Source organism: Homarus americanus, unplaced genomic scaffold (assembly GCF_018991925.1).
Source record: "Homarus americanus isolate GMGI-L3 unplaced genomic scaffold, GMGI_Hamer_2.0 scaffold50564, whole genome shotgun sequence".
NCBI lineage: Eukaryota > Metazoa > Arthropoda > Malacostraca > Decapoda > Nephropidae > Homarus > Homarus americanus.
Genome location: NW_024715014.1, coordinates 1862144 through 1874643, shown reverse-complemented (window position 1 = coordinate 1874643; position 12500 = coordinate 1862144). Strand labels below are relative to the sequence as shown.

Genomic DNA, 12500 nt, shown 5'->3' with positions numbered 1-12500 from the left:
ACAAAGGCACAGTTGAATACAATTTGGGTCTGTCAAAAAGAACCCTTAAAACTGTAATTAGGAAGGAACTTATTCATGAATTTGACGCAAATAGACAAGTGCAAACAGGAACTAGTCGATTCATTGTTTACCATGATGAGATGTATCAAATGAAACATGTATATGGAGCAAGTAACAAGATCACTAGATTACAAGATGTTGTAACCGCCAAACACTCTGGCAGTATGTTCCTCAAGCAGATGTGAACAAGACTATATGTAAAGTGTGTGGCCAGACATATGGCCACACACATGAACACTACATCTTCGACTGTGTGAAGATGGAACCTTTTAGGGACAGGTCCAGGAACACTGTGTGAATAACAAGTGTGCGGCCAGACATATTGCCTCACATTCCTGTACTCACGCAGTTACGGATGTTATCCTTTATGTATAGAACTAAACAAAGAACTCATTTGAAATACCGTGTAACATTCAGTGCCATAATATCCTGACCTCAGGGGACAGTTATACTGACCCTTTGTAAACTCTGCTCTGTAAACCTTTTGTGCTACCGCTCACAGGATGAGTATGGGGTGCACAATAAACTAGCCGCTCTAAGTGACAAAATAAAAAATCACACACACACACACACACACACACTATTATGACCACTAAAATCACTCATTAAATCATAATTATTGAACAATCACTCTTGGTCCCTCCGTAAAAAAATATATATTGCAAATTTCACCACCATTGTTGATGCAAAAAAATGGTAAGTTTGCAAAAATTTTCAGCAACAGATTTTGAAGAGATGATTACGATATTAGTAGAGGGGGGAGAATGAGAGGGGAAGAGGGAGGGTGTGGGGGGTAGAGAAGAGGGAGTGGGGTAGTATGGGAGAAGCATAGGAAGGGAGTGAGGGAGGAGGAGGGAGGGGGGTAGGGGAAGAGGAGGGTAGGGTGGAGGGGAAGAGAGAGACGGGGACGTGGGAGAGGAGGGGGAGGGGAGGGGGAGGGTACAGTTCTACATAAGTACTTATGAAAAATTCGTCGTCGTCAGAATAACGTAAATTATATACATAGATTTTTCACTGACATATTCAGGAAGGGAGAAGGAGTCTTGAGGGTAGGGGAATGGAAGGGGGAGTTTTGTGGGGAGGGGAGAGAAGGGAGAGGAAAAAGTAAGGAGTTTTCGAGAGTAGGGGAGAGGAAGGGGGTCTGGCGGTTGGGTGGTAGGAAATGGGAAAAGGATAGGGACGCGTTGGCCAATCACAGGACAAGGAATTTCTCGATCCGCTGACACGTCGACCAGTGACAGCACAGGGCACTCCTCGATCAGCCAATCAGCAGAGAGCATTACCGTGTTGATTTTGACGTCAATTTATTAGAGAGAAGAGAGAGAGAGAGAGAGAGAGAGAGAGAGAGAGAGAGAGAGAGAGAGAGTCTTACTTTCTTCCAGGGTATAATAATAACTTTCTTCCCCGGAAAGTATAATTAATTTTTCCTTCAGTGAATACAAGTTGTGGTCATACACGTCTCTTATTTTGGCCCCAAAGGTAAATAAACAAAACCTTCAGAATACTGAGAATAATTTATATCCAGGAAATTGAGTCTTTCAAGTCCTCCCTTTCCCTCTCCCCTCCCCCTTTCCTTCCTCTCACCCTCTCCCTCTTTCCACTTCCTCTCTCCCTTTCCCCCCTCTACGCTTACCCCTTCCTCCTCTCCTCGCCTCTTCCGTCTTTCCATTACCTCCCCTCCCCTTTGAGAGAGAGAGAGAGAGAGAGAGAGAGAGAGAGAGAGAGAGAGAGAGAGAGAGAGCACATAACAAAGGCCTACTCCCCACCACCACACTACCTGGTTTTGGGAAAATTCCCTTCTTGACGTGAATAAACAACGAGGGGAAAAATTTCTCCCCCACCACCATGTTAATTACCTGGCCACGGTACAGTATATTAAAGGTAGATTAAACAAATAATAACGGAGAGGCCATTAAGAGATTAAATTAGATCAGGTTAGGTTAGGTTAAGATTGGTTAGGTTAGATTTAGGCCAGGTTAGGTTAGGTTAGGCCAGGTTAAGGGCAGGGTCCATTTAGATGTGAGGAGGTATCTAACTGACGCACTTAAGCTACGACTTACAGTTGGATTCTCAAAGGTTCTTAGGTTAAACTTTCCTCCTAACTCAAGATAAGAATATAAGAATGGAGGAAACTGCAGCGGGCCTATTGACCCATACTGGGCAGTCCCGTTTACACCCAACCCCTATCACTCATATATCCATCCAACCTATGTTTGAAGATATCCAGCGTATTCGAGTTAATGATGATGTTTGGTAACTTGTTCCACTCGTCCACTACTCTGTTTCCAAACCAATGTTTACTATCTCGCGCTTAAATCTAAATTTGTCTAATTTAAAACCATTGCTACGAGCTCGCTCCTGGTTGGATAGTTTGAGTACCTTTTTTATATCACCTTTGTTTAACTCTGACTTCCATTAATACACCTCGATCATATCGCCCCTCACTCTACGTCTCTCGAGGGAGTGCAAATTAAGATGCTTGAACCTGTCTCTGTACTCAAGGATCCTAATGCCCGGGATTAGTCTTGCCATTCTCCTCTGAATTCTCTCTAGGGATTCTATGTCCATTCTGTAGTACGGTGACCAAAACTTAACTGCGAATTCCAAGTGAGGTCTAACAAGCGCAAGATATAGTTTTAGGATGACCTCGCTAGTCTTGTAACGAACACTCTTTTATATGAACCCAAGTACTTTATTAGCCTTGTTTCGAGCAAATATTCATTGTTTACTTGGTTTAAGATTCCTACCTATCATTACTCCTAAATCTTTCTCACAGTCGGATTTCTCTATAACAACGTTGTTCATCTGATATCTGGTTTCTCTGTTTACATCTCCAAGACTAAGTACTTTACATTTTACATTTACTTTACATTTCATCTGCCATTTTTAATTTTCAGACCATTCGAAAATTTTGTTTAGATCTTCCTGAAGTTTTGCGGAGTCCTCGTCAGATTTAATTACACGCCCTATTTTAGTGTCATCAGCAAATTCATTTATGTTGCTGCCTACGCCTCTATCTACGTCTCTTATGTATATAATAAATAGTAATGGTGGAAGTAATGGTTAACGAAGGGTCAGGAATGAAGGTTCAAAGGGGGGTAGAGGTCAGTGAGTGAGAGAGAGAGAGAGAGAGAGAGAGAGAGAGAGAGAGAGAGAGAGAGAGAGAGAGAGAGAGAGAGAGAGAGAGAGAGAGAGAGAGAGAAAGTCAGGACCATCACACACCACGAGTTAATTTCTTACTATAAATAAAGTCGTAATTTGAATAATCACATGACGTTGTGTGTGTGTGTGTGTGTGTGTGTGAAAGCATCTACATAATATATCGTTCACAAAATATATAAAAATATTAATACTTTTCCAACTCTAAAAAAAAAAACAATTACAAAACCTACACAATTAAATTTCTCCCTAACTCGAATTTATTTAAAAAATCTAAAACAAATTAAAAAAAAAAACTGATTTTTTCTCCATTATAAAAAGTTGGAAGGTGAAATTTTTTATTTATAGAGATAGAAGAATAATGGGATGTTTTACCTGTATTCTTGAAGAAAGGAGGGAGGGAGGAAGGGGTGGAGGGGAAGGGGTGAAAGGGTGGAAGGGGTGAAAGACAGAAAGGGAAGGTGTTGAAAGGGTGGGGGAGTGATAAGGAGGAGAGGGGAGGAGGGGATGGGAGGGCGAAGGGAGAGGAAGGAAGGAAAAGAGAGGGGGAGGAGAGGGATGGGGAGGGCGAAGGGAGAGAAGGAAGGAAGGGAAGAGAGGGAATGGGGAGTAGAGGAAGGGAGGTGGTCGAAGGAGAGGGGAATGGATAAGGGGGGAAGGGAGGAGGTAGATAGGGAGATGGATGGGGAGAAGGAAGCGAGAGGGAGGAAGGAAAGAGAGTGAAGGAAGTGAAGGAGAGAGGAAGAGGAAAGAGAGAGGGGAGAAAGGGGGCGGGAAGGGGGGCGGGAAAGGGGAAGTAAGTTAAATACTGGATGTAATTTGACGTAAAATATGTAAACACGCGCACGCACACACACACACACACACACACACACACACACACACACAGTAAACGTCTCCCAGTGTTACCATAAGGCTGCCTCTAATCACCACAAGGGGTCGTTAGTGTGGCCTTTACTTGCCGCGGTAATGAGTTTTGGTCTAGTGGTAGTTGTGGTGTGTTTGTGTGTGTGTGTGTGTGTGTGTGTAAATCCCTCGTTTCTTTTGCCAACTTGCACACAGGTGGTTAAGTTAGAATGGATTACTGGTACGAGATTAAGACGGATTGAGATGGATTAGTGTGGATTAGACGGATTAGTGTGGATTAAGATGGATTAGTATGGATTAATATGACATCGTGTGGGTTAAGGTGGATTAGTGTGGATTATATAGGACCTAACCCACTGGACTCTTATATAATCATAAACAAGTATAGAATTTTATGGTTTTCTGAGAATTTAATTTATTGTTTTATTTTATTCTATTTGTTTTTATTATTGTTGTCGGTTTACCTTATTTCTCTCTTCCTTCATTCCCCTTCCTTGTTTCTCTCTTCCTTCTTTCTCTCTTCTTTCTACCTCCCTTCTTTCTCTCTTCCATTTGACTACCTTCCTTCTTTTAGCCTTTGTTCTTTCTCAATTTTAAGTCTTCCTTCCTTCTTTCTCCCTTCCTTCTTTCTCTCTTCCTTCTTTCTCCCTTCCTTCCTTCTCTTTCCCTTCCCCCCCTTTTTCTCCCCCTTCTTTCTCAGTTCCTTCTTTCTTCCTTCCTTCCTTCCTTCTTTCTCTCTTCCTTCATCATTATCCCTTCCTTCTCATCCATACATACATACATACATACATACATGCATACATACATACATACATACATACATACATACATACATACATACATACATATACACACATACACACACACACACATACATACATACATACAACAATCAGTTTTTATCATTTCATTTTATTCCGCCATAAAATCATTTGATACACAACAGGTAAGTAATAAAGGAGAACACCTGGGCACTGTTCTATTGTTCTTCTTGTTCTATGATACAGGGGGAGATAATGAACAGTGATACAGTGCCTTGAGGATACATAGACCAATAATACCAGTGATACAGTGATCTTTGTTCTTCGAGCGAGGATACGTAGCTAGAGAGAGAGAGAGAGAGAGAGAGAGAGAGAGAGAGAGAGAGAGAGAGAGAGAGAAAGACCCAACACTTAAAGTTTAACTAACATTAAGGCTCTCACACTGTCACCATCAGCATTACCTGTCAGTTTTCCATTGTGTCAGGGTGAGTCTGGGTGTGTCAGAGTGTGTCAAGGTGTGTTAGAGTGTGTCTGGGTGTGTCAGAGTGTGTCAGGATGTGTTAAAGTGTGTCAGAGTGTGTCAGGGTGAGTCTGGGTGTGTGTGTCAGGGTGTGTCAGAGTGTGTCAGTCAGGGTGTGTCAGAGTGTGTCAGGGTGTGTTAGAGGTGTCAGGGGTGTGTTAGTGAGTGTGTCAGAGTGTGTCAGGGTGTGTGTTGGAGGTGTCAGGTGTGTCAGAGTGTGTCAGGGTGTGTTAGGAGTGTGCTAGAGTGTGTCAGGGTGTGTTAGAGGTGTCAGAGTGTGTCAGGAGTGTGTCAGGGTGTGTCAGGGTGTGTCAGAGTGTGTCAGGGTGTGTCAGAGTGTGTCAGAGTGTGTCAGGGTGTCCAGAGTGTGTCAGAGTGTGTGTTAGAGAAAAACATCAACACATCACAATGGTATGAATTAATGTGGAACACCAAACTAATATAATTACTTGTTGTCTCTCTCACCTCTCACCTCTCTCTCTCTCTCCTCTCTCTCTCTCTCTCTCTTATCTCACCTCGACACTCCATCCATCCATTCAATACAGACTCCTCTTACCTGTCAAATTCCGTCTTAATAACAAATTTTGGACAGAAATGAAGGAAGGAAGGAAGGAAGGAAGGAAGGAAGGAAGGAAGAGACACAAGGAGGGGAACATATAGGGAGGGAAAACGTTAGACTAAAATGAATGAAGGAATGATGGAAGTAAATAAGGAATGAAGGAAGAAATGAAGGAAGGAAGGAAGGGGTGAGGTAAAGAATAAAGGAAACTAAAGGAAGGGAAAGATAAAACAACAAAGAAGCAAAAGAGGAAAGGAAAATGAAAATAAATAATGAAAATGAAGGAAAAATACGATGAGGTAAAATAAAGAACGAAGGAACTAAAATAACCAGAAAGAAAGAAGGAATGAAATGTGAAAAAGAGATGACAAGGAAGAGAAACAAATGAGAGAAAACGAAACAGGGTGGAAAAAAGAGAAGAGTAAATGAGGAATAAAGAAGAGACGGAGGATAAATGAGGGATAAGGAGAGAAGTATATGAATAATGAGAGACGATAATAATTGGAGAGAGAGAGAGAGAGAGAGAGAGAGAGAGAGAGAGAGAGAGAGAGAGAGAGAGAGAGTAGACTTAAGACTGTAAAAATAATAATAATAATAATAATAATAATAATAATAATAATAATAAAAATAATAATAATAAATAATAATAAAACAACAAAACAACAACAACAACAATGGCCCGTGACGTCACAAGGTAAACACTTATACACACGATCCCTCGACGATTCAAAATGGCCGCCAGGAAAGCCGACTCTGACCTCGGGGCACATTATGCTACTGACCTGTGAACTGAATATGCCAAGAGGCAAACTATTTCTCTCTCTCTGTCTCTCTCTCTCTTCATTCTATATTCATCACTTATTTCTCTTATTTTGCCTTTCACCTCTCACCCTCACCTCTCCCTCCTCACCCCCTTCCTGTTGCCACCCCCTCACCCCTTCCTTCACCCCTCACCCCTCTCCCCTCACCCACACTAACGACCCATCACATACTCCTACACTTGTCACTTTCGGTAAATTGGTGTCTTAACAACTGTGCCATTATGGTGAATCTGTTTATGTGAAGAAAAGAGTAAATATTGGTTAGGTTAGGTTTGGTTAAGTTTGGTTAGGTTTGGTTTGGTTAGGTTAGGTTTGGTTTGGTTAGGTTATAATGGTTTCACACACACACACACACACACACACACACACACACACACACACACACACACACACACTCCTGACACTCTGAATGTGAGGTTAAAATAGTCGAGTAACTCCCATTCTCTTTCTCCCCTTCTCCCCTCTTGTCCCCTAAATCCTCTGACCTCTATCTTTATTTTCTCTCTCTCTCTCTTTCTCTCTTTCAATCCCTCTCCTAGTACCCAAATCCTCTCTCTCTCACACAGGCGTCATAACCTACATAAAGGACGTAAAGAAAACTTGTAATAAATAAACAAATAAAGAGAATAAGAGATAACAGATATGAGAGAGAGATAGAGCGAGAAAGAGAAAGAGAGAGAAAGAGAGAGAGAGATAAAAGTAATAACCGTAGCCTTAAGAACATCAACAAACATGCACTAGAGACCAACTAACAAAGTCTCACCTGCCTCCAGACTCAAAGAAAACGGAATACAGTAATAAAAAACTGATCAAAAACAGAAAACGGGAAGGGGGTGATCGCTTGAGAGATGAAGAAAATGTAATGAAGAAAGAAAATGAAGATAGTTGTGTCTCTGGTTGGTTAAAGAAAATGGAACAAAGAAAATGTGAGAAATGAAAGAAAATGTAATGTATAAAGTAAACAAAGGGAGACTAAAGAAAACGGAGTGCAAACATAGATGAAGACTGAATGAATGATAAGTTGGAGACAGATGGAAAAGAAGGCGGAAGAGATATAGAAATAAGAAGAGGGGGAGGGAGAGGAAGATAAGTAGTAGTAGTAGGAGGAGGAGGAGGAGGAGGAGGAGGAGGAAGAGGAGGAGGAGGAGGAGGAGGAGAAGAAGAAGAAGATGAGTAGAAGAAGAAGGAATAAGAATAGGAAGAACAGAAGGCTAATCATCCTCTAATTATTGTGATTTATTATCCTATTTTACTTATTTCTCTTTTATTTGTCTCCTTCCCGTCTATTCATCATCTTCTCTCACTCTTCACTTCCTCCTCCTCCTTCTCTCCCTCTTCTCCTTCCATCCTTCACTCCCTCCTCCTTCTCCTCTTCTTCTCCTTCGCTTCTTCACCTCCTCCTCCTCCCTCTCTTCTCTCTCTCTCTATCATCCTCTTCCTCTCTATTCCCTCTGATTTATCACCCTCCTCCACTTCCTTCGTTGTCCCAGGAGTAAATAGTTTCCCCTTGTCACCCTGTATAGAGGCTGTTACTCACGGCTTCTGTTCACCTGACACAGACACACCGACTCGATCTATTTCGTCGACACAGACACACACAGACTCGATCTATTTCGTCGACACAGACACACCGACCTCGATCAATTTCTTGCTCATTGGTTAAGACACACTAATTGACTCGATCTATTTCGTAGAGACACTGATCTATTTCTCGACACAGACACACCGACTCGATCTATTTCGTCGACACAGACACACCGACTCGATCTATTTCGTCGACACAGACACACCGACTCGATCTATTTCGACACAGACACACGCAGACTCAATCTATTTCGTCGACACAGACAGATTTGCTATAATTCTTTCCTTCCTTCTCTCTCTCCCTCCCTCCCTCCATCCTGACTGACTAACAGTTAACACAACGGCGAAGATAAACAATTAATGAAAAAATCTGTTAAATGAGGCACTAACGTTGATTAATGTTTTGGGTGTTTGATAAAAGACCGCTGAGGAAGTGGGTGTAGTGGGTGTATTATATTTCCACCCACCTACACCCTATTACACCAACTTACACCCACGTAGAACCATCCACCCACACTTACACCCACCAACATCCTCTTACAACCATCCACACCCATCCACATCTCCTACACCTAACCACATCCACCCACCTACTCTCACTTACATCCACCCACCCACACAAACATACACCCTCATACACACCCAGCCACACCTACACCCAGCCACACACCACACAGGGCGGGACTGTAGGGAGAGTTGCGCGACATTGCTGTTAAGTAATGCTGGTGGACCGAACCGTGAACACTGATGCTGTTTTGTGAACATATACCATTTAACGGAGAGGGAGGGGAGGGGAAGGAGAGGGGAAGGTAGAGAAGGGGGGAGGGAGGTGGAGGGAAGGGGTTATGGGGGAACATTGGGGGAAGAGGGGAGAGTGAGGAGAGGGAGGGTGAAGGAGGGGTTTGAAGGGGAGGGAGAAGTTTGATAGGGGAGGAGAGAAGGAGGGTGTTTGATGGGGAGACAAGGGAGTAAGGATGAAAGGGGGATGAGAAGAGAGATGGGAGATGGACGGGGAGGTAAGGGGGAGGAGAGGAAAGGAAAGAGAGGTGGGAGAGGGAAAGAACATAAGTCTTGTTCATTCAGTGTAAGCCGAAGAGAGGGAAGGTGTGAGAGGGAGGGGGGGAAGGGAGAGGTGAAGGAGGGGGGAAGGAAGAGAAGAGGGGAAGGAGGTGGGGAAGAGAAAGGTGAAGCTACAAGTCACGTTTGGTTAGAGAGAGAGAGAGAGACAAAGGTAAGGTAATCAATATGACCTACCTGTAACATGGGATTAATTAATTATTATTGATTATATGGGGTAATTTGGGATACCTGATGGCTTCCCTCCTTCGCTCCTTCTCTCCCTCCTTCTCTCCCCCTCCCTCCTTCTCTCTCCCTCTCTCCTTCCCTCCCTCCTCTCCCCCTCTCTCCTTCCCTCCCTCCTTCTCTCCCTCCTATTCCTCCCGCTTTCTTTCCCTCCTTCCTTTCTCCCCTTCCCTTCTACCCCATAGCACATGCACCTCTCAGTCCTTCATTCTTCATACTCTTCTTTCTCTCAGCCCCACTCTCCCCTTCCTCACCCCTCTCTCTCCCCTCTCCCCCTTCACCTCCCTCTCACTCTTCCACACTCATACACTCTCTATCTCACTCCAACATTCTCCCTCCTCACCCTCTCTCACCTCCCACCCAGCACCGTCACTCACCCCTCTCACTCTCCCACTCAGGCCCATCACTCTCCCACTCACTCATCCCTCTCACTCTCCCACTCAGCCACGTCACTCTCCCACTCACCCCACTCACCCCTCTCACTCTCCCGGCTCTCACTACCCAAACAAGCACCATCTGGGTTCATTATACTTGTAGAGGACAGTTGACACCGAGTATCTCTGTCTCTCTGTCTCTTCCCCCTTTCTGTCTGTCTCTCTCTCTCTCTCTCCTCATCTATCATTCTCCCTATCTCAATCTATCCCACTTTATCTGTCACCTTATTCCCTCCCTCCCTCCCTCCCTCCCTCCCACCCCTTCCCTTCATCCTCATCCATCATCCTTTCTCCTCCACCTTCATTTCCTCCTTTACCTGTCAACGTCTTTCACACCTCCTCATCCTCCTCACATTTCCTCTTCCTTAGACCTCCTTTTCTTCCTCCTGACATCTCCTCCTCATACCCCCTCATCTTCTTCCTCCTCACTACTCCTCTTCTTCCTTATCTTCCTCCTCACTCCTCCTCCTCCTCACTACAGCATCTGCCGTCAATCTTACCAACGCATTTTGTCTCTCTTTACCGCTGACCTGAGGTGGTAACACTGACAGATGAGAGAGAGAGAGAGAGAGAGAGAGAGAGAGAGAGAGAGAGAGAGAGAGAGAGAGAGAGAGAGAGAATCCTGAACACGTTAACCCACACCTTTCATCCCCAAAGAAATATGAGACACCTGAGCTTAACCTGTGCTCACCATCTCTCACTATCTCTCACTATCTCTCACCATCTCTCACCATCTCTCACTATCTCTCACCATTTCTCACTATCTCTTACCATCTCTCACCATCTCTCACTATCTCTAACCATCTCTCATTATCTCTCACTATCTCTCACCATCTCTCACCATCTCTCACCATCTCTCACCATCTCTCTCTCACCATCTCTCACCATCTCTCACCATCTCTCACCATCTCTCACCATCTCTCACTATCTCTCACCATCTCTCACTATCTCAATTCTTCTAATATTGTCTCCTCTTCTTAGCAACTTGTCACTCTCTATCTCGCTCTCAAATACGATGATTTATGTCTCTTCAATTATTGTTGGGGGGGGGAGAGTTAGGTTAGGTTAGGTTAGGTTAGGTTAGGTTAGGTTAGGTTAGGTTAGGTTAGGTTTTCTTCTTCTTCTTCTTCCCTGTTCTTCATCCTCCATCTCCTTCCCTTTATGTCTTTCCTTTCCCTTCTTCCCCTTCCTCTCTTCCCTCCTCCTCTCCCCATACATCATAATCTGTCATCTTTCTTCTCCCTCCGTTATGATCAATCTCTCTCTCCCTCTCCTTCCTTCCCTCTCTCACTCCCTCCTACATCATTACACCCTCCTTCTCTCATCTTCACAAACTATCACTCTTGACATATTACACACCCTCATCCCTGTAATATTGTCATCAAAGAATATATATATTTTTTTCTCGCAATGGCACACTTTCATCTGCAATAATACGTGGAAATAAGATTCATACATTTGTAATATACTTTTTGTTAATCTATATATTTTTTTTTTTACAATATTGTTATTTTTTGGGGGTCAAGGTGATTTTTTATTTGTGATGTCTTTGTTAAATATACACACACACACACACACACATACATACATTACACACACACGCACGCACCCATCGATCAGTCTAAGCCTGTGTGTGACGAAGGATTTCGTTTCGTGAAATGAAATCTATATATATTCTCTCTCCTATTTTTATCTTATATATTTTTATTCCTTTCGCATTGTAATTCAATTTAACCTCACCCCCTGAACCCTTACTTACCCCTACTCCACCCCCCTAAAAATACACCACCCACGCCAGCCGCTCACACTCGCCATAGTTAAGAGCTAAAGGGTGTGCTAAGTATGCGTTAAGGGTGTGTTGAAGGTGTGTTAAGGGTGTGTTAAATGTATTTTAAGACTGTGTTGCTAAGGGTGTGTTAAGGGTGTGTGAAGAGAGCGTTAAGGGAGCGTTAAGGGTGTATCAAGGGAGCGTTAAGGGGTGTATCAAGGGAGCGTTAAGGGTGTATCAAGGGAGCGTTAAGGGAGCGTTAGGGGTGTATCAAGGGAGCGTTAAGGGTGCGTCAAGGGAGCGTTAAGGGTGTGTGAAGGGAGCGTTAAGGGAGCGTTAAGGGTGTGGCATCATCTTACACAACCAGGAGAGGATGGTTCACACGCCCCCGAGGCCTCAGCTCTACCTGCCTTGAGTATATAATATTATGTAAACCGGAGAATTTTTTTTAACCTTATTTACATTCAACCTAACCTAACCTAACCTAACCTAACCTAACCTAACCTAACCTAACCTAACCTATCCTAACCTAACCTAACCTAACTTAACCTAACACTACTCTAGTCTAAACTAACCTAACGAATAAGTAAGACCGCGATACTTAAAATTTGTTTTGTTTTCTGTTACGAGATAAAAATTAGTCACAACAAAAGTAGATCCAACAC

The 12500-nt window shown here is 43.4% G+C and overlaps 1 long non-coding RNA gene across 1 annotated transcript in view; it reads left to right on the top strand.

Moving 5' to 3' along the window:
- Window positions 1–12500, top strand: part of LOC121854348 — a 22553-nt gene that overhangs the window by 1006 nt on the left and 9047 nt on the right. The window contains exons 2-3 of the long non-coding RNA XR_006086536.1: window positions 7629–7631; window positions 9998–10001. This is a non-coding gene — a long non-coding RNA (uncharacterized LOC121854348). The remainder of the gene's footprint in view (window positions 1–7628; window positions 7632–9997; window positions 10002–12500) is intronic.